Below are 20,219 nucleotides of genomic sequence, written 5' to 3'. Positions count from 1 at the left end.
CGGTTGAGAGAAAAAGTGTTCAGTTTTGTCCGGAGGCATTGGTTTCATCGTTAGTTTCACGCGTGGATTCTTCAGTAGTCCCAGCTTTTGTGCTAAGAGTACTGTGAAGTGTCTGCAGGAGAAAAACGAGGTCACAAGCTTGACCTTTTTGTTGGAAACCAAACATGTCTCGTGTTAATCATTATTAAGCGTCACTCCCCTTTCCAAGATATTCAGATCTTACTTTTCTTTCCAGCAAACAAGTGTGCATAAAACCTTCAGATGTGACCTATGTCATGAGTGCAACAAGAACACATGACAAAATATTTATTCCATCTGATTCATATTATTTGACACTAATATATATTATTTTTTTATTTAATGATATTATCAATCATTTGGGATTAATGGAAGTTCCTCTAAAAGGTAGAGCTTTTACATGGTCAAATATGCAAAAGGAGCCTTTGTTAGAGCAACTGGATTGGTTATGTACTTCCTGTTAATGGACTATCTCTTTTCTAAACACAATGATTTTTCCTTTAGCAAAGACAACCTTGTGTGGTAAAAATTGCTACTAAAATTCCCAAGTCCAAGATTTTTAGATTAAAAAAATTCTGGATAAAACAGCCTGGATTTTACCCTCTAGTGGAAAAAAGTTTGGCAACAACAAGTGGCTGCAAAATCCTCTGCTGCTAGAATTTCTGCTAAATTCAAATCCCTCATATATGAGTTGAAAAAATGGGGGAAAGACTTTCACATATAAAAACTATGATTGGTCATTTTAATTCAGTTATTCTATTCTTTGATCAATTGGAGGATAGCAGGTTGCTTAGTATCCCAGAATTTAATATCATAATTATTGTGAAGAATCATATGAAAATTTTGATGGGAATACAGTTAGATTATTGGAAGCAGAGGTGCACTGTCAGATGGGTGCAGTTAAATGGAGAAATACAAAATATTTTCATGCAAGGGCCACTAAGAGATACATGCATAATAATATTGATGGAATACATAGTGTAGATGGAGTGTTTCTAGAGGATCATCAACAGAAAGCAGCTGCTTTTTTGCACTGTTTCAAACAAACAATGTGGGTGTATTATCCCTCTACTGAGACACTTAATATACATTATTTTGTACAACCAATGGATAATTTACAGGCACTTGCAGCAGAATTTTCTCTAGTAGAAATTGAAGGGGTAGTAAAGCATATCAAATTGGATAAAGCCCCTGGTCCTGATAGTTTCAATGGAATGTTTCTAAAACATTGTTGTTATATTGTGAAGGGTGATTTCATTCAGCTTTGTAAGGATTTTCATAAGGGAATAACTTCTCTGGAGAGTATCAATGGATCCTTTATAACTTTGGTGCCCAAGAAACAATGTCCAGAGACCGTTACTAATTTCAGACCAATTTCTCTTACCAACACCTGTATCAAGTTCCTAACCAAACTGATGGCAAATCATTTTCAAGATGAGATCACTAGATGCATCAATGAGAATCAGTATGGTTTCATTAGAGATAGAACCATACAAGATTGTTTGGCTTGGACCTTTGAATATTTGCATCAATGTCATAATTAAGTAAAAGAGGAAATGTGTAATTATTAAGATTGATTTTGAGAAGGCTTTTAACACCATTGAGCATCATGCAATTCTTGAGATTTTGAGATGTAAAGGGTTTCCCCCGGATGTCATCAGAATGGTTAAGCAAGTTTTGTTTTCTGGCTCATCTGTTTAGGTCAATGGAGTACTGTTGCGGTCAGAAACCCACCGGCGGGCAGCGACTGGCAACACCGTAGAGCCGGGAACAACTAGGGCTGCGGCTGGCCCCAGTCCCTCAGAGCGACGGCCCGCAAAGCCTTCTGGTCACACGTCCGATGCTGTCGCAAGGGCGTGCCACCTGACCTATACCTGGTCGGGAAGGTGTTGGATGATGCCTCGCTTAGTTTCCTGCATGGCATACACGTAAACGTTAAATACGAGCCTCGATCGGCTCTCGGGTTGTCTCGTGAATCGGCTCAAAGAGCCGATCCACCCATGATTCGTACAAGGTGTCCGAATATATGGTGGTCCTGCTTGATCAAGATAAAGTTAATGCGATCTACGACGATTTAGGGTTTTCACCGCATAATCGGATCATCCTACTCACGATTGGGCCTCGCGCTCGCGTACGGTGATCGTAAGCCAATCCTAGACAGGGCCTAAAAACCAACACGAGGTTGATCCCCGGAACATCCTGTCTAGGGGTAGAAAACTACACCCTACACGCCGCTGGATCCTCCAACCCTTTGTAAGGCCTAACTATTGCGGATATTAAACTAATCCTTGAAGAACAAGGAGCAACCGTAACGGATCGGATCTACTAAACGATGATCAAGCGGGGTGCCGCCCCTACACCTAAGATAGGTGTAAGGGCGGCTAGATGTATAAGGGTCGCACTACGACAAGCATATGATACGAAGAACAATGCTAACCCTAACACATCTAAGATAACTACGTTGCTCGCCATCAAAAAGGCTTCGGCACGAGCAACGCATGAACAACGTAGACAAGCTTATGCTGCCTAGATCGCAAGATGCGATCTAGGCAGCATGGTGCTTACCAGGAGAAACCCTCGAGACGAAGGAGTTGGCGATGCGCCGAGATTTGTTTGTGTTGAACGTTGGTTGTTGTTTATTCCATAAACCCTAGATACATATTTATAGTCCAAGGGACTTTCTAATTCAGGTGTGCACCTAACCGTGCACGGGTAAAACTCTGCCTCCTAACCGACACGTATCCTACTATGGTACAGATACACGGGCAATTAGCCCAAACTTGGTACACTAGGCCGATTCATGTATTTCTTCTACATATAAATCTTCAAGCCCATCTCCAATCGCGGCCCACCTCTGAGTTGGTCAAATTCCGGTGATAACACATGCCCCCCTGGTTTTGGAAATGACATTTCCAAAATCATTATGCTTTCCTTCGTCGGGTCATGTCGTGGCAGAGCAGAATTGTTGCAGCATCCTTCATCATGACACCTTGTCTTCCCAACTTCTCTGCAAAATTTGATAGCCTTAGCATCATTTCCTCGGAAACTGCAATGGCATTAAATCTCCACTAGGCTCCTCATTATTTAACCGTGCCGATTGATCAGTCCTCTTCATCCCCTTCCTCTGTTCTAGCTGTCGGCACCGAAAAACCCTCTCCTTCCATAGCCATGTCGTCCTCTTCCTCCACCGTTTCTCTCCAATCCTCTTCCTCAAGCGAATCGATCCCAGGGCACAACCAGATGGAGGCATACAACCAGCGCGCTCCCAAGCATTGGGACGAGCGAGAGTGGGACTATGATTTCGTGCCAGAGGGCGAGGACCTCGTCTGGTCAGATGGGGCCATGCCCCTAACTGACGGGGAGGATGACCTCCGATTCCTGATTGACGGAGCACTGGAGGCGGAGAGCGACGACGACGACCCTCCCTTCCGGGGGAAATTCACCTCCATCACCAAAGAAGAAAAAGAGGATGACGAAGACGAAGACATCTCCTCCGACACGAAGAAGGAACAGGAGGACAACACCTCCGACGAACCGCCACCAAAACGCATCCGTGGCTGGGCATGGTCAGATGAGGAAGATGATGATGACGAGGAAAAAGCCTCCGCTGAAGGTCACAGCAGCAATGACGACAGCTACCCCAGCGACGGCGAAGACAGCAACAGCCCTTAGAGTAGGGACCTACTAGCATAGGATTAGCAGCAGTAATCTGTTCCTCTTTGTTGAACAATCGGCTTCTCTTTGTAAGAAATCTTATTATCAATGAAATACTTCCTTTGATGTCCTATATGTTGATCTAGCCGATTTTTTCCTCATCTGACTTTGTCGACTGTTAGCCTAATCAATGCTTAATGACTGATGGTAACGCATCGGTCTCTCACGATAATCCGCGAAACAGGCCAATTCAGTCATCCCTCCAAGTTAGCCAGTTCTGCCGACGATGATAGCACAGCCGATCGCAGTAGGCTGGCGATTTGGTCTTGAGCAGGCGTCTTTGAGAGAACCCTGGAACTGTCGCTGAATCAGCTTGGATGCTAAAACTGATAACTCTGTAACAAAAGCACCACTCTTCAGAACAGTTGCGATGTAGAGCCAGCCGATTCCAACCAAATCGGCTTCCCAGAGCAAAGATTTTTTAGGGCGAGCTGCCCCCCGAGCCTTAATCAAGGCGAGAATACCGGCGAGGATGCACAGGTCTAACAAAAAGACTCTGACCTTGATACGTCTCCGACGTATCGATAATTTCTTATGTTCTATGCCATATTATTGATGATACCTACATGCTTTATGCACACTTTATGTCATATTCGTGCATTTTCTGGAACTAACCTATTAACAAGATGCCGAAGTGCCGATTCTTTGTTTTCTGCTGTTTTTGGTTTAGAAATCCTAGTAACGAAATATTTTCGGAATTGGACGAAATTAAAGCCCAGGGGCCTATTTTCTCACGAAGCTTCCAGAAGTCCGAAGGAGAGACGAAGAGGGGCCACGGAGGGGCCACACTATAGGGCGGCGTGGCCCCCCCCTTGGCCGCGCGGCCCTGTGGTGTGGGGCCCCCGTGCCGCCTCTTGACCTGCCCTTCCGCCTATAAAAAGTCTCCGTGACGAAACCCCTAGGACCGTGAGCCACGATACGGAAAACCTTCCAGAGACGCCGCCGCCGCCGATCCCATCTCGGGGGATCCAGGAGATCGCCTCCGGCACCCTGCCGGAGAGGGGAATCATCTCCTGGAGGACTCTACATCGCCATGGTCGCCTCCGGAGTGATGAGTGAGTAATTCACCCCTGGACTATGGGTCCATAGCAGTAGCTAGATGGTTGTCATCTCCTCATTGTGCTTCATTGTTGGATCTTGTGAGCTGCCTAACATGATCAAGATCATCTATCTGTAATTCTATATGTTGTGTTTGTCGGGATCCGATGGATAGAGAATACTATGTCATGTTAATTATCAAGTTATTATACATGTGTTGTTTATGATCTTGCATGCTCTCCGTTTCTAGTAGATGCTCTGGCCAAGTAGATGCTTTTAACTCCAAGAGGGAGTATTTATGCTCGATAGTGGGTTCATGTCTCCGTGAATGCGGGGAGTGACAAGCAACCCCTAAGGTTATGGATGTGCTTGTTGCCACTAGGGATAAAACATTGATGCTATGTTCGAGGATGTAGTTATTGATTACATTACGCACCATACTTAATGCAATTGTCTCGTTGCTTTGCAACTTAATACTGGAGGGGGTTCGGACGATAACCTCGAAGGTGGACTTTTTAGGCATAGATGCAGTTGGATGGCGGTCTATGTACTTTGTCGTAATGCCCAATTAAATCTCACTATACTTATCATGTCATGTATGTGCATTGTTATGCCCTCTCTATTTGTCAATTGCCCGACCGTAATTTGTTCACCCAACATGCTTTTATCTTATGGGAGAGACACCTCTAGTGAACTGTGGACCCCGGTCCATTCTTTAATACTGAAATACAAATCTGCTTGCAATACGTGTTTTTACTATTTTCTCTGCAAACAATCATCTTCCACACAATACGGTTAATCCTTTGTTACGAGCAAGCCGGTGAGATTGACAACCTCACTCGTTTCGTTGGGGCAAAGTACTTTGGTTGTGTTGTGCAGGTTCCACGTTGGCGCCGGAATCTCCGGTGTTGCGCCGCACTACATCCCGCCGCCATCAACCTTCAACGTGCTTCTTGACTCCTACTGGTTCGATTAAACCTTGGTTTCTTACTGAGGGAAACTTGCCGCTGTGCGCATCACACCTTCCTCTTGGGGTTCCCAACGGACGCGTGTCAAACGAAAAGACAATACGTCAACCACGCGCATCAAGCAAATTTCTGGCGCTGTTGCCGGGGAGATCAAGACACGCTACAAGGGGAGTCTCCACTTCTCAATCTCTTTACTTTGTTTTTGTCTTGCTTTATTTTATTTACTACTTTGTTTGCTGCACTTATATCAAAACACAAAAAAATTAGTTGCTAGCTTTACTTTATTTGCTATCTTGTTTGCTATATCAAAAACACAAAAAAATTAGTTTACTTGCATTTACTTTATCTAGTTTGCTTTATTTACTACTGCTAAAATGGCCACCCCTGAAAATACTAAGTTGTGTGACTTCACTAGCACAAATAATAATGATTTCCTATGCACACCTATTGCTCCACCTGCTACTACAGCAGAATTCTTTGAAATTAAACCTGCTTTACTTAATCTTGTTATGCGAGAGCAATTTTCTGCAGTGTTAGTTCGATGATGCTGCTGCCCATCTCAATAATTTTGTTGAACTATGTGAAATGCAAAAGTATAAAGATGTAGATGGTGACATTATAAAATTAAAATTGTTCCCTTTCTCATTAAGAGGAAGAGCTAAAGATTGGTTGCTATCTCTCGCCTAAGAATAGTATTGATTCATGGACTAAATGCAAGGATGCTTTTATTGGTAGATATTATCCCCCTGCTAAAATTATATCTTTGAGGAGTAGCATAATGAATTTTAAACAATTAGATAATGAACATGTTGCTCAAGCTTGGGAAAGAATGAAATCTCCGGTTAAAAATTGCCCAACCCATGGACTGACTACTTGGATGATCATCCAAACCTTCTATGCAGGACTAAATTTTTCTTCGCGGAATTTATTGGATTCAGCTGCTGGAGGTACCTTTATGTCCATCACTCTTGGTGAAGCAACAAAGCTCCTTGATAATATGATGGTTAATTACTCTGAATGGCACACGGAAAGAGCTCCACAAGGTAAGAAGGTAAATTCTGTTGAAGAATCCCCTTCCTTGAGTGATAAGATTGATGCTATTATGTCTATGCTTGCAAATGGTAGGCCTAATGTTAATTATAATAATGTTCCGTTAGCGTCATTGGTTGCTCAAAAAGAATATGTTGATGTAAATTTCATTAAAAATAACAATTATAATGATTCTAGGCCATATCCTGCTAATGGTAATTCTCATGGTAGATATGTTTCACCTAATGAAGAGAAGATGTTTGAAATTGAAAGATCCACTAAGAGCTTCATGCAATCACAATATGAGCAAAATAAATTGTTTACTAAAACAATGAATGAGCAATCTACCTTGTTGAAGAATATAGGGAATCAACTTGAAAATCTGAATAGGGAGATCTCGGGGTTGCAAACTAAACTTGCTAATGCTCGAAAACCGAATCTCATACATGTCCGCATCACAATCTTCTTTAATTAATAAAATGGCTGCTAAACCTGAGGATTTAGATGATAAAATTACTACTACAGCAAATGCCATCCAAGTTAGAATTAATGAGAATATAAGATTAATGGCTGAACTGCGTGCTAGGTGGGATAGAGAAGAAAATGAAAAACTAGCTAAAAAAGAAAATGTAGCTAAAGTTTGGACTATTACCACCACTAGCAATGCTAATGATTCATATGTTGCTGCACCTCCTACTATCAATGGTAAAATAATTGGTGTTAGCAATGCTTCTACTCCTAGTGCAAAGCGCGCAAAATTACTCGAAACTGCTAAAACCGCTGAAACCGCTTGTGATAAAACTGCTGAAATTTTTTCCAACCTTGGGGATGATAATCCCATTGCTTTAGATTGTAATGATTTAGATTTTGATGATTGCCATATCTCTGAAGTTATAAAGTTCTTGCAAAAACTTGCTAAAAGTCCCAATGCTAGTGCTATAAATTTGGCTTTCACAAAACATATTACAAATGCTCTCATAAAAGCTAGAGAAGAGAAACTAAAACTTGAAACTTCTATTCCTAGAAAGCTAGAGGATGGTTTGGAGCCCATCATTAAAATGAGAATCAAAGATTTTGATTGTAATGCTTTATGTGATCTTGGTGCAAGTATTTCTGTTATGCCTAAAAAAGTCTATGATATGCTTGACTTGCCACCATTGAAGAATTGTTATTTGGATGTTAATCTCGCTGATAATGCTAAAAAGAAACCTTTGGGGAAAGTTGATAATGTTCATATTATGGTTAACAATAACCTTGTCCCCGTTGATTTTGTTGTCTTGGATATTGAATGCAATGCATCTTGCCCCATTATATTGGGAAGACCTTTTCTTCGAACCGTTGGTGCTACTATTGATATGAAGGAAGGTAATATTAAATATCAATTTCCTCTCAAGAAAGGTATGGAACACTTCCCTAGAAAGAGAATGAAGTTACCTTATGATTCTATCATTAGAACAAATTATGATGTTGATGCTTCATCTTTCGATGTTACTTGAGACACACTTTACGCGCCTAGCCGAAAGGCGTTAAAGAAAAGCGCTTATGGGAGACAACCCATGTTTTTACTCCAGTATTTTTGTTTTATATTTGTGTCTTGGAAGTTGTTTACTACTGTAGCAACCTCTCCTTATCTTAGTTTTATGTTTTGTTGTGCCAAGTAAAGTCTTTGATAGAAAAGTAAGTACTAGATTTGGATTACTCGCGCAGTTCCAGATTTCTTTGCTTGTCACGAATCTGGGTCTATCTCCCTGTAGGTAGCTCAGAAAATTACGCCAATTTACGAGCATGATCCTCAGATATGTACGCAACTTTCATTTAATTTGAGCATTTTCGTTTGAGCAAGTCTGGTGGCCTAATAAAATCCATCTTTACGGACTGTTCTGTTTTGACAGATTCTGTCTTTTATTTCGCATTGCCTCTTTTGCTATGTTGGATGAATTTCTTTGATCCATTAATGTCCAGTAGCTTTATGCAATGTCCAGAAGTGTTAAGAATGATTGTGTCACCTCTGAACATGTGAATTTTTATTATGCACTAACCCTCTAATGAGTTGTTTCGAGTTTGGTGTGGAGGAAGTTTTCAAGGATCAAGAGAGGAGTATGATGCGATATGATCAAGGAGAGTGAAAGCTCTAAGCTTGGGGATGCCCCGGTGGTTCACCCCTGCATATTATTAAGAAGACTCAAGCGTCTAAGCTTGGGGATGCCCAAGGCATCCCCTTCTTCATCGACAACATTATCAGGTTCCTCCCCTGAAACTATATTTTTATTCGGCCACATCTTATGTACTTTTCTTGGAGCGTCGGTTTGTTTTTGTTTTTTTTGTTTTGTTTGAATAAAATGGATCCTAGCATTCACTTTATGGGAGAGAGACACGCTCCGCTGTTGCATATGGACAAATATGTCCTTAGGCTCTACTCATAGTATTCATGGCGAAGTTTCTTCTTCGTTAAATTGTTATATGGTTGGAATTGGAAAATGCTACATGTAGTAACTCTAAAATGTCTTGGATAATTTGATACTTGGCAATTGTTGTGCTCATGTTTAAGCTCTTGCATCATATACTTTGCACCCATTAATGAAGAAATACTTAGAGCTTGTTAATTTGGTTTGCATATTTGGTTTCTCTAGAGTCTAGATAACATCTAGTATTGAGTTTTGAACAACAAGGAAGACGGTATGGAGTCTTATAATGTTTACCATATGTCTTTTATGTGAGTTTTGCTGTACCGTTCATCCTTGTGTTTGTTTCAAATAACCTTGCTAGCCTAAACCTTGTATCGAGAGGGAATACTTCTCATGCATCCAAAATCCTTGAGCCAACCACTATGCCATTTGTGTCCACCATACCTACCTACTACATGGTATTTATCCGCCATTCCAAAGTAAATTGCTTGAGTGCTACCTTTAAAATTCCATCATTCACCTTTGCAATATATAGCTCATGGGACAAATAGCTTAAAAACTATTGTGGTATTGAATATGTACTTATGCACTTTATCTTTTATTAAGTTGCTTGTTGTGCGATAACCATGTTTCGGGGACGCCATCAACTATTCTTTGTTGGATATCATGTGAGTTGCTATGCATGTCCGTCTTGTCCGAAGCAAGAGAGATCTACCACCTTCATGGTTGGAGCATGCATGTTGTTAGAGAAGAACTTTGGGCCGCTAACTAAAGCCATGATTCATGGTGGAAGTTTCGAGTCTTGGACATATATCCTCAATCTCATATGAGAATAATAATTGTTGCCACATGCTTATGCATTAAAGAGGAGTCCATTATCTGTTGTCCATGTTGTCCCGGTATGGATGTCTAAGTTGAGAATAATCAAAAGCGAGAAATCCAAAATGCGAGCTTTCTCCTTAGACCTTTGTACAGGCGGCATGGAGGTACCCCATTGTGACACTTGGTCAAAACATGTGCATTGCAAAGATCCGGTAGTCCAAGTTAATTAGGACAAGGTGCGGGCACTATTAGTATACTATGCATGAGACTTGCAACTTGTAAGATATAATGTACATAACTCATATGCTTTATTACTACCGTTGACAAAATTGTTTCATGTTTTCAAAATAAAAGCTCTAGCACAAATATAGCAATCGATGCTTTCCTCTTTGAAGGACCATTCTCTTTACTTTTATGTTGAGTCGGTTCACCTATCTCTCTCCACCTCAAGAAGCAAACACTTGTGTGAACTGTGCATTGATTCTTACATATTTGCATATTGTACTTGTTATATTACTCTATGTTGACAATTATCCATGAGATATACATGTTACAAGTTGAAAGCAACCGCTGAAACTTAATCTTCCTTTGTGTTGCTTCAATACCTTTACTTTGATTTATTGCTTTATGAGTTAACTCTTATGCAAGACTTATTAATACTTGTCTTGAAGTACTATTCATGAAAAGTCTTTGCTTTATGATTCACCTGTTTACTCATGTCATCACCATTGTTATGATCGCTGCATCCACTACATATGTTTACAAATAGTATGATCAAGGTTATGATGGCATATCACTTCAGAAACTAAGCTTGGGGATGCTTGATACGTCTCCGACGTATCGATAATTTCTTATGTTCTATGCCATATTATTGATGATACCTACATGCTTTATGCACACTTTATGTCATATTCGTGCATTTTCTGGAACTAACCTATTAACAAGATGCCGAAGTGCCGATTCTGTTTTACTGCTGTTTTTGGTTTCGAAATCCTAGTAACGAAATATTCTCGGAATTGGACGAAATTAAAGCCCGGAGGCCTATTTTCTCACGAAGCTTCCGGAAGTCCGAAGGAGAGACGAAGAGGGGCCACGGAGGGGCCACACTATAGGCGGCGCGGCCCCCCCCCCCCTTGGCCGCGCGGCCCTGTGGTGTGGGGCCCCCGTGCCGCCTCTTGACCTGCCCTTCCGCCTATAAAAAGTCTCCGTGACGAAACCCCCAGGACCGTGAGCCACGATACGGAAAACCTTCCAGAGACGCCGCCGCCGCCGATCCCATCTCGGGGATCCAGGAGATCGCCTCCGGCACCCTGCCGGAGAGGGGAATCATCTCCCGGAGGACTCTACATCGCCATGGTCGCCTCCGGAGTGATGAGTGAGTAATTCACCCCTGGACTATGGGTCCATAGCAGTAGCTAGATGGTTGTCATCTCCTCATTGTGCTTCATTGTTGGATCTTGTGAGCTTCCTAACATGATCAAGATCATCTATCTGTAATTCTATATGTTGTGTTTGTCGGGATCCGATGGATAGAGAATACTATGTCATGTTAATTATCAAGTTATTATACATGTGTTGTTTATGATCTTGCATGCTCTCCGTTTCTAGTAGATGCTCTGGCCAAGTAGATGCTTTTAACTCCAAGAGGGAGTATTTATGCTCGATAGTGGGTTCATGTCTCCGTGAATCTGGGGGAGTGACAAGAACCCCTAAGGTTATGGATGTGCTGTTGCCACTAGGGATAAAACATTGATGCTATGTTCGAGGATATAGTTATTGATTACATTACACACCATACTTAATGCAATTGTCTCGTTGCTTTGCAACTTAATACCGGAGGGGTTCGGACGATAACCTGAAGGTGGACTTTTTAGGCATAGATGCGGTTGGATGGCGGTCTATGTACTTTGTCGTAATGCCCAATTAAATCTCACTATACTTATCATGTCATGTATGTGCATTGTTATGCCCTCTCTATTTGTCAATTGCCCGACTGTAATTTGTTCACCCAACATGCTTTTATCTTATGGGAGAGACACCTCTAGTGAACTGTGGACCCCGGTCCATTCTTTAATACTAAAATACAAATCTGCTGCAATACTTGTTTTTACTATTTTCTCCGCAAACAATCATCTTCCACACAATACGGTTAATCCTTTGTTACAGCAAGCCGGTGAGATTGACAACCTCACCTGTTTCGTTGGGGCAAAGTACTTTGGTTGTGTTGTGCAGGTTCCACGTTGGCGCCGGAATCTCCGGTGTTGCGCCGCACTACATCCCGCCGCCATCAACCTTCAACGTGCTTCTTGACTCCTACTCGGTTCGATTAAACCTTGGTTTCTTACTGAGGGAAACTTGCCGCTGTGCGCATCACACCTTCCTCTTGGGGTTCCCAACGGACGCGTGTCGAACGAAAAGACAATACGTCAACCACGCGCATCAGACCTCAAGTAACTGGTAATCCGAGATAGCCACCAAGATCTACTGAACGCCGATGTCGTAGATGAAACACCTACCAGCTTAATGAGAAAGAGGCTGCCTTGCATGCCAAACTGATGCTACTGCTGAACCTGGCGCAAAGGGACGTCGGCTCATTGCAGCTGAGGCTGCTCTCATTGTACATTCCCTTCAAGGAAACAGAAGCTCTTGAAGCCGAACTGAACACCATCTTGGCGAAAATCTGGGCCTCGAGCACATAGCCGGTAGGTCTTGTGTAATTGCACTAGAGTCGATGTCCTTGCATCGGCTGTATATCATAAAAAAAAATTTTACTGGCCGATTCTTTCCTATCGGCCCCCAATATTTCACTGCACACATGTTCACCTGCACATGTTCACCTGCGTTAGGTGCCCCCCGAGCCGATTCTATCACGGGATTTGATGGTATCGGCTCTTCAGGTATTCCCTGCTGGATCAAATGTTGAACCCAGGCAGCATGGATGGTGAGGATAATTTTGGCCGATTGCTGGAATCGGCCTCCACGTTGAATTGCTCAATGAAGGTTTTGTAATGTTCCTCCATAAATCCTTAGGGCCTATCTCCTGGATCGGCATCGCCACGTTTGTCCATAGACGCTGCGTTCGCTATACGGTCGGGCCTGTGGATAAGACCAACCTAGTCCCATCCTGTGTCACGTTGATTCGCTCGCAGTCGTCGAAATTGGGTGCCTCGTGTAATCCTGGAGCACCAAACTCCGTTGGAAAGACGAGCACCATGTTTGTGCCAGCCGATGTCTCATCATCGGCTTTCTTTTGTCTGGGGCGCCACTCTTTTCTTTGTGGCCGATCTTCTTCGTCCAGGGTTCGCTGAATTTTGGCGGCCAGATCAGGCCGTGCCTTCCTCAACGTGTGCAGGTATAACCTTTCGGCTTCTTCTAACCCACGTAGACGCTGAACCCTTCGTTTTTGGGAATGGCTGAGCCCATCAGGGCACCACCTTGGCCGATGATACTTGTCTTCTTCATCATCGTCCTCTAGTTCCTCGAGATCTTCCACCCGAGCGGACTCAGCATGCTTGTTCCGAGGCGGGAGAGGCCCTAGACGTTTGAACACGGACACGTTAGCTGCATCCTTCTTCTTCGTTTGCATTCGGGCGCTTGCCGATTGTTGGCAATCGGCTCATTCCCGAATCCCAGCGAGTGTCCGAAGAAAGGGCAGTCCCGGTGCCTATCCACGTCGTCTTGCTCCCTCGACTTTTCCTTGGCGTGGCGCTCGTATCGCTCCTCGTCGTGATCATGCCGACGACGTCTCCTGTCGTCCCTAGCCAGACGATCTTCTTCATTATCGTCGTTGTATCGCCGGCGTTGGTCGTATTGACCCACATACTTGTTGAGGAGGTGATCAGAGAGAGGTCGCTGATATCTTATGTTCTTCACTTCTCCCTCTGTGACGTAGCGCTTGCCGTCTTGGCGGAGCCGATCGCGTGGAGCGGCTTCCTCTGTGTCTTTGCTATGAGAGCAGCTGCCCTCATCTCCGTCCTTACCAGAGTGGTGCCCAGGTCCCACCATGTTGATATTGTACGAGAAATCTGGCTGGCACCCTCCATGGTAAGTATACTCCACCATGTTAACGGCGGGGAAGGGGTGTGTGTCGACCTTCATGGCGTACTGGTTGAAAATTAGCCGTCCTTTTTTTATCGCCATTTGGATCTGCTGACGCCACACCCTGCAGTCGTTAGTGGCATGGGTGAACGTGTTATGTCACTTGCAGTATGGCTTTCCGTTCAGCTCCTGCGCCGTAGGGATCTTGTGGCCTTCGGGTACCTTTATATGCTTCTCCGTGAGTAAGAGATCGAAAATCTGCTCAGTTTTGGTCACGTCGAAGTCGAACCCTTTCGGAGGGCCTTGTGGCTTCACCCATTTGCAGGACACGGGGCCCGCCGCTCGAGTCCATTCAGCCACTCGCTACCTCTCGATCTCCCGCAGCACCTTCATCCTCGTCTCGCCTCAACCGGGGCCACCGCACGCTTGAATTTGTCCCGGTAAACATCCGGGTGGCGTCGTTCATATGCTCGATGCCTTACGCACCATGTGCGCCAATGAAGGGTAGTCCGCTTGGGAGGCCACGTCCTTAATCGATGATGAGAGACCCACCACCGCCAACTCGATCGCTTCTTTTTCACTTACGTGAACCGAATAGCATCGGTTCCTAATGGTCTCGAAGCGGCTGGATGTATTCGACACCGTTTCCCCGCGCTTCGTCGTACTTGTGCTAGATCGGCAATGCCAGCCTCGAAAGCCTCTGAGTGATACTGCTCATGGAAATGCTCTTCCAACTGCTTCCAAGTCCGGATGGAGTTCGGTGGCAGCGATGTGTACCATCCGAAAGCCGATCCTGTGAGGGACTGCGCGAAGAACCTCACACGCAGCTCGTCTGATGCTGAGATCGTGCCCAGCTGTGCCAAATATCGGCTCACATGCTCGATGGAGCTGGAACCATGTAATATCCCAGTATTTGGGGTTACAAAAAGAGAGGAAACAGATGTGTGCATTGTATTCATGCATAGAAAATCCGGGGAATTTTCGCGCTTTTGTTTAAAACCTCCAAAGGGATCGAGGTTTCTCTTACATCGGTGGAATTGAGTTAGTCTTCGATGTGGGTGCGATAAATCTCGACATGACCTTTCGAACTCATGTGTTTTGGGGGAAACAATTTGAATTCAAATTCAAATATGGAAACAGAAATTCAAATAAGAATTTGAATTCGAATTTGAAATTTAAACAAGTATATAAATATTATAGGTAAAAGTACACACATTTGAAAATTCAAATGAATAAATGATTTAAACTTTATTACAAATATCATTACTCCACTATTTACAAGTCACATAAATAGAAATATAGAAAGATTACAAAAGAATAAAAAAGAATTCCTATACTAAATCTTGATCTTCCCAATCTTCCAATCTTCTTCTTTTCCTGCAATAAGAGAAACAAAACAAAGAAAAAGGGAAAATATTGGGTTATGGTTATAATGTTGCCGTCATATGAAATGAGGCATTTTAATATTGGAACTTAATTAATGGAAATTAGGAACCAGTCCTAATCCCCAAAAGTGATTAGAGGGAAATATTCATCTTCGGCAACATTTGTGATTTAGGAACTACCAGATAGTACCATTGGAGGCAGCAATGATAAATTAGGCATCAAATAGGCAACCAGGGATATTGTGCAACAAGTTATGATCAATTGGAATGGCAACAGAAGGCAACATTGTTATTTTCCCTCTAATGTAATCAAGTTCCTATTTAGAAGCCACAAATTAATTTAAATGGATCATTATTGACATAGAAAGGTCAATATGACCCTAACCAAATATTAATAAGCCACTGATAATTATGCAAAGCTTACATGCCAATAGATCAGTAGGCACAATACAGTTGGCAGCCACAAATAAAAATAAAGGTCAATACAAGATAACTACAAGCACCAGCCGTGCCTTGCACATGAGGCAAAGCAAACATCTACTTGACCACATACAACTGTACCAGGGACACAGGCAGCATAGTCACCGCATGCAACCATGTGCTGTCAGCAGCACAAGCAACAGCCAACTATATAAAAGGCAGTTGCAAGCAGTATCAGGCAGTCCCTTGGACACACACAATCTATCCAGACCATAAACTTGTTTGTGCTTGGACAAAGGCAAGCAACAACAGCCCTTGTTCATATACACATTAGTAGTTATCAAGAAAAGCTAGAACAACAAGCACCCACACACATCTCTGAGAGACAGCAACTAGATCAATATGAAGTAGATCAAGAAGCAAGGAGGAGAAGTTCATTACAAGCAGAAGGAGTATTTCAGGTTCCAGAGCAGATCAAGCTGCCAAGTACAGCAGGTTGACCTTTAAGATCATCATCTAGCATATATTATTTTCAGTTCAGTTCAAAGCATTTTGGTACGAGAAACTCTCAGATTTGCATACAAGTGGTATGCTAGTCTCATCATCGAGTTTATTGGGCATAAATTGCACCTTCCCTTATAAAAAACATCCGCCTCAGCCTTTGCATCATTGGCAAGACCACAAGATCAAGCAAGCATCTCGTTCTTATCGATAATAGCTCACGAGAAAATTGGTAGGAGGGATGATTCTCAGATTAGCATAGAAGTGCTATGCTAGTTCATCATAGAATTAAACAAACCACAAGAAGTAGTATCTGTTCATATCATAGAATGTGCCTCAGCCTTTGCATCACGAGCGGGGCCACATAATCAAGTCATATATCTGTTCTTATCAGCTTAATAATAAGCAAGCCATCAACTTAACCACAAGATCTGATCATGTATGCACATGATCCGAGTAAGCGATCCCATCCATCGGAGGCTATAAGCATACCAGCCTAAATACAGATAAGCCATCAAATAAATTGCCAAGTCGAGCATCAAGTAAATATATAATGCATCCTTCGACAAAAGCAACATAACCAGATCATGCATGCTTGGGTTGGTACAGCAATTCCAAACAGGGGCATCACAAGAATATAACATCCAGTGAGAGCAATTACATAAGGTTACATACTCGTCCAGGAAATGTTTCGGCCAACCAAGTAGTACCAAAGTGGCAGGACAGCAATATAAGTATAAATATAATCTCATAAGCAAGCCACCAAACCAAGCATCAATCTACAAGCAAATCATGCCTGGTACCACAACAAGATGAACCATGGCTCACAGGTCAAAACACCACCACCTAAAGCTAAGATCTTATATCCCAGAATTAATAGGAGATCAACCAGGACATATTTGCGCAGTACCAGACCACCTGCACATCATAGACTACAACTAGAAGCTCACCAGAAACACCACCACCACAAGAGCATGTCCAGTCGATCTCGATCAATGCCCAATTACTAGATCACAAGGCATAATAGAGGGATCAGGGGAGAAGTTAGCTCACCGTGCTGTAGGGTTGCAGACGAAGTCGACGCCGGGGTTGCGGTCGCAGACGCCATCCGACCGGCGTCGAGGAGGAAGTAGTCACCACATCACCACCACACCATCGGGATGCCAGGGGGTGGCCGAGGGCGTCGAGGTTGAGCTGGGGCTCAAACTGGTGGTCGAGGGAGTCAAGAAGAAGGGGCTGGAGCTCGAGGAGGTCAAGCAACGGCCGTGGTGATACTGAGCCGTGCCGGCGACCAAACCATAGGCGGGGCTAGAATCCTCGCGGGCGCGCGCGTGATGGCGACCAGGCATCATGGTGAAAGGGGACCAGGGGAGGAATTGATGGAGGTCAGCCAGGTGGAGCAGCGGCGGCGTGCCGCAACCATAGAGGCGGCTGACATCGGCCGGAGGTGAGGCAGGGGCGGACTCGCCGCAAGTATCGTGGGCGAGCGAACGAGGTCGTGGGAATCAAATCGGGGAGGTGGAGATGTAGATCACCTCAAGGCGGAGCAAATCCATACCACGCCGGCGCCAGAGGTGGTCAAGAGCGGCCGGGGGCGAGCGGCGCCGCCGCATGGGCGTGGTGGTCGCAAGAGAGGAGAAAGGGAGGACGGTGACCGTGTTCGTATGTGTGAGGAGGGTGAGCGTGAGAGTGGGGGTCGGTTTGGGTTAGACCCAACCGACTCGGGCCTTTTGGGCCAGGTCTGGTTGGCCAGGCTATTGGGCCAACCCAATAGATCATTTGATCTATTTTATTTTTTTTAATTTTTTTTAAACATTTAAAGAAAATAAAAAGAAATCAATAAATAGAAGTAAGTATCAGAAAATGACATCTATGATATTTTCAAATTAAAAGGACAATAATATAAACTTTCCTCTAAATTTCAGAAGACTAATTTTAAATCTTAAACTATTAAGACATAAATACTAACAATATAAATTTCTATGTTTCACCTCAAGAAAATAGTAAATATTACTTGTATTAAAATACCACAATTGTTCCATATGGTTATGTTTAATCATATAAGAATCCTAATTGATCATTACTTCAACTATTAATTAAAACCCTAAACCCTAATAGTATTTATCAATATTTTATTAAGTCTCGATACAATAATATAAGGTTAGGTCCACTATTATTTCCATTTCAAGGTTATTAATAATTCCAACTCTTTTATTCAATCAATACTTTAATAATTCTATCAAAACTTGGAAACCTAGTTCTAATATGTGTAAAGACCTTAACCCTATCATTTTATGTGAAAACCCTAAATTGTTTCTAAAACCTAAACCCTGGGTTAGAAAATGTGATCATGATACTTTGCTTTTGATTCATAGAACCATAATTAACAATTAAATACTTGCCATGCCACATGAAATGTAGGAGTCCTATTATCAATAATTTAGTATTCCATGTATGTATACCTATCCAACCAGGTTGATCAAGTAGGATTAACCAAGACTAAACCCTAGCTCTTATTACCAAAACCATCATCCTTATTCATACATGCTTAGAATCACATCATTGTGATGAACTCTAATAGCAACCATGCCTAATACTCTGCACCATTAATCATGCTCCACTAAACCCCGCAAGCACTAAAGAATTATGCATCATCCTATATAGGAACTAACTATTCCTTACTTAGTAGATCCAATAGCAAACCCTAAACCACCCAATTCAAATTGAGATACTTCTTATTAGTTAAGAAGTATGTTCTTCAAAAGTTATTCCTTTGAAGAAGATATAGAATAGTCATCCACTATACCTAATAAGATCTATAAACCCTAGCCACCATCACTAACAAGATATACCAACTTGATAGCAACTACTTATAATAAATTGCTTAAGATGCTTAGGCTTAACCCTACAAGTTGTAGCTGTTGATGAATCCAACTATGTTGGGATCCATCTAATCCTTACCCTATAAACTAGTGGAAAACCATAGTAAACCCTAGAACCCCACAACCCTAATTATCATACTTGTTCTTTATTAAAGAAGAACATGTTCTTCAAAAGTTATTCTTTTGAAGTATATGTATAATTAATCATCAACCATGTCATGTAGAACTTAAAATTGACCACCATTCATTACATATTAGGTTTCATCACTCAATGTCATTGTATGTGCTATTGATTGTTATGATGTCTTATATCACTTGGTTTATGATGCTAATATAACCAAACCCTAATAAGAACCTTGTTTGAGAATCATTCTAAAAGTGCAACCAACCCTAAAGAAATCATTTACAACTCATACATCCTAAATCATCGAGGTTAGGTTACGCTCGGAACGATTGCATCTCATATTATGCATTATAGCATCTTTGCCAATTCTTTAAACATTGTCCTTACCTAGACGATGATGCTATTTCAGAATTTGGAGTTATTACGTATCGAAGACCTTGTCTGCATAATCTTGCAGTCAAGAAAGGCAAGTTCATCACTTGCTCATGTCATTTGAGTATATTTATCAAATTACTTGCAAAGTACTATGATTATCACTATTGCATAAAAACCAAAACCACTATTTTCATAACTATGAATATGACTATGTGGTGGGCAATGGAACCATGGATTGTGTTGATATGGTGGAGGTTCCATTGCAAGGGTTTATATCCATCTAGGATTAAACAACAAATGTCGCCGAGTGATTCTTGTGCCGTAATACCCGTGTTAACCATAAGATGCGGAGTGGGACGGAATAGTCAATTGTATTTCCACCTCTTGTACATCAACGGATGCGCTTTACCGTAGACCCTTGATCCAAGAGAGGACAAGTGGTACCCTTGATCCAAGAGAGGACAAGTGGTAGGGTGGGGGTCCCGATGAAGTCCCCACGG

Source organism: Lolium rigidum, chromosome 2 (assembly GCF_022539505.1).
Source record: "Lolium rigidum isolate FL_2022 chromosome 2, APGP_CSIRO_Lrig_0.1, whole genome shotgun sequence".
Classification (NCBI taxonomy): Eukaryota; Viridiplantae; Streptophyta; class Magnoliopsida; order Poales; family Poaceae; genus Lolium; species Lolium rigidum.
Note: the sequence above shows the minus strand (reverse complement) of the source record.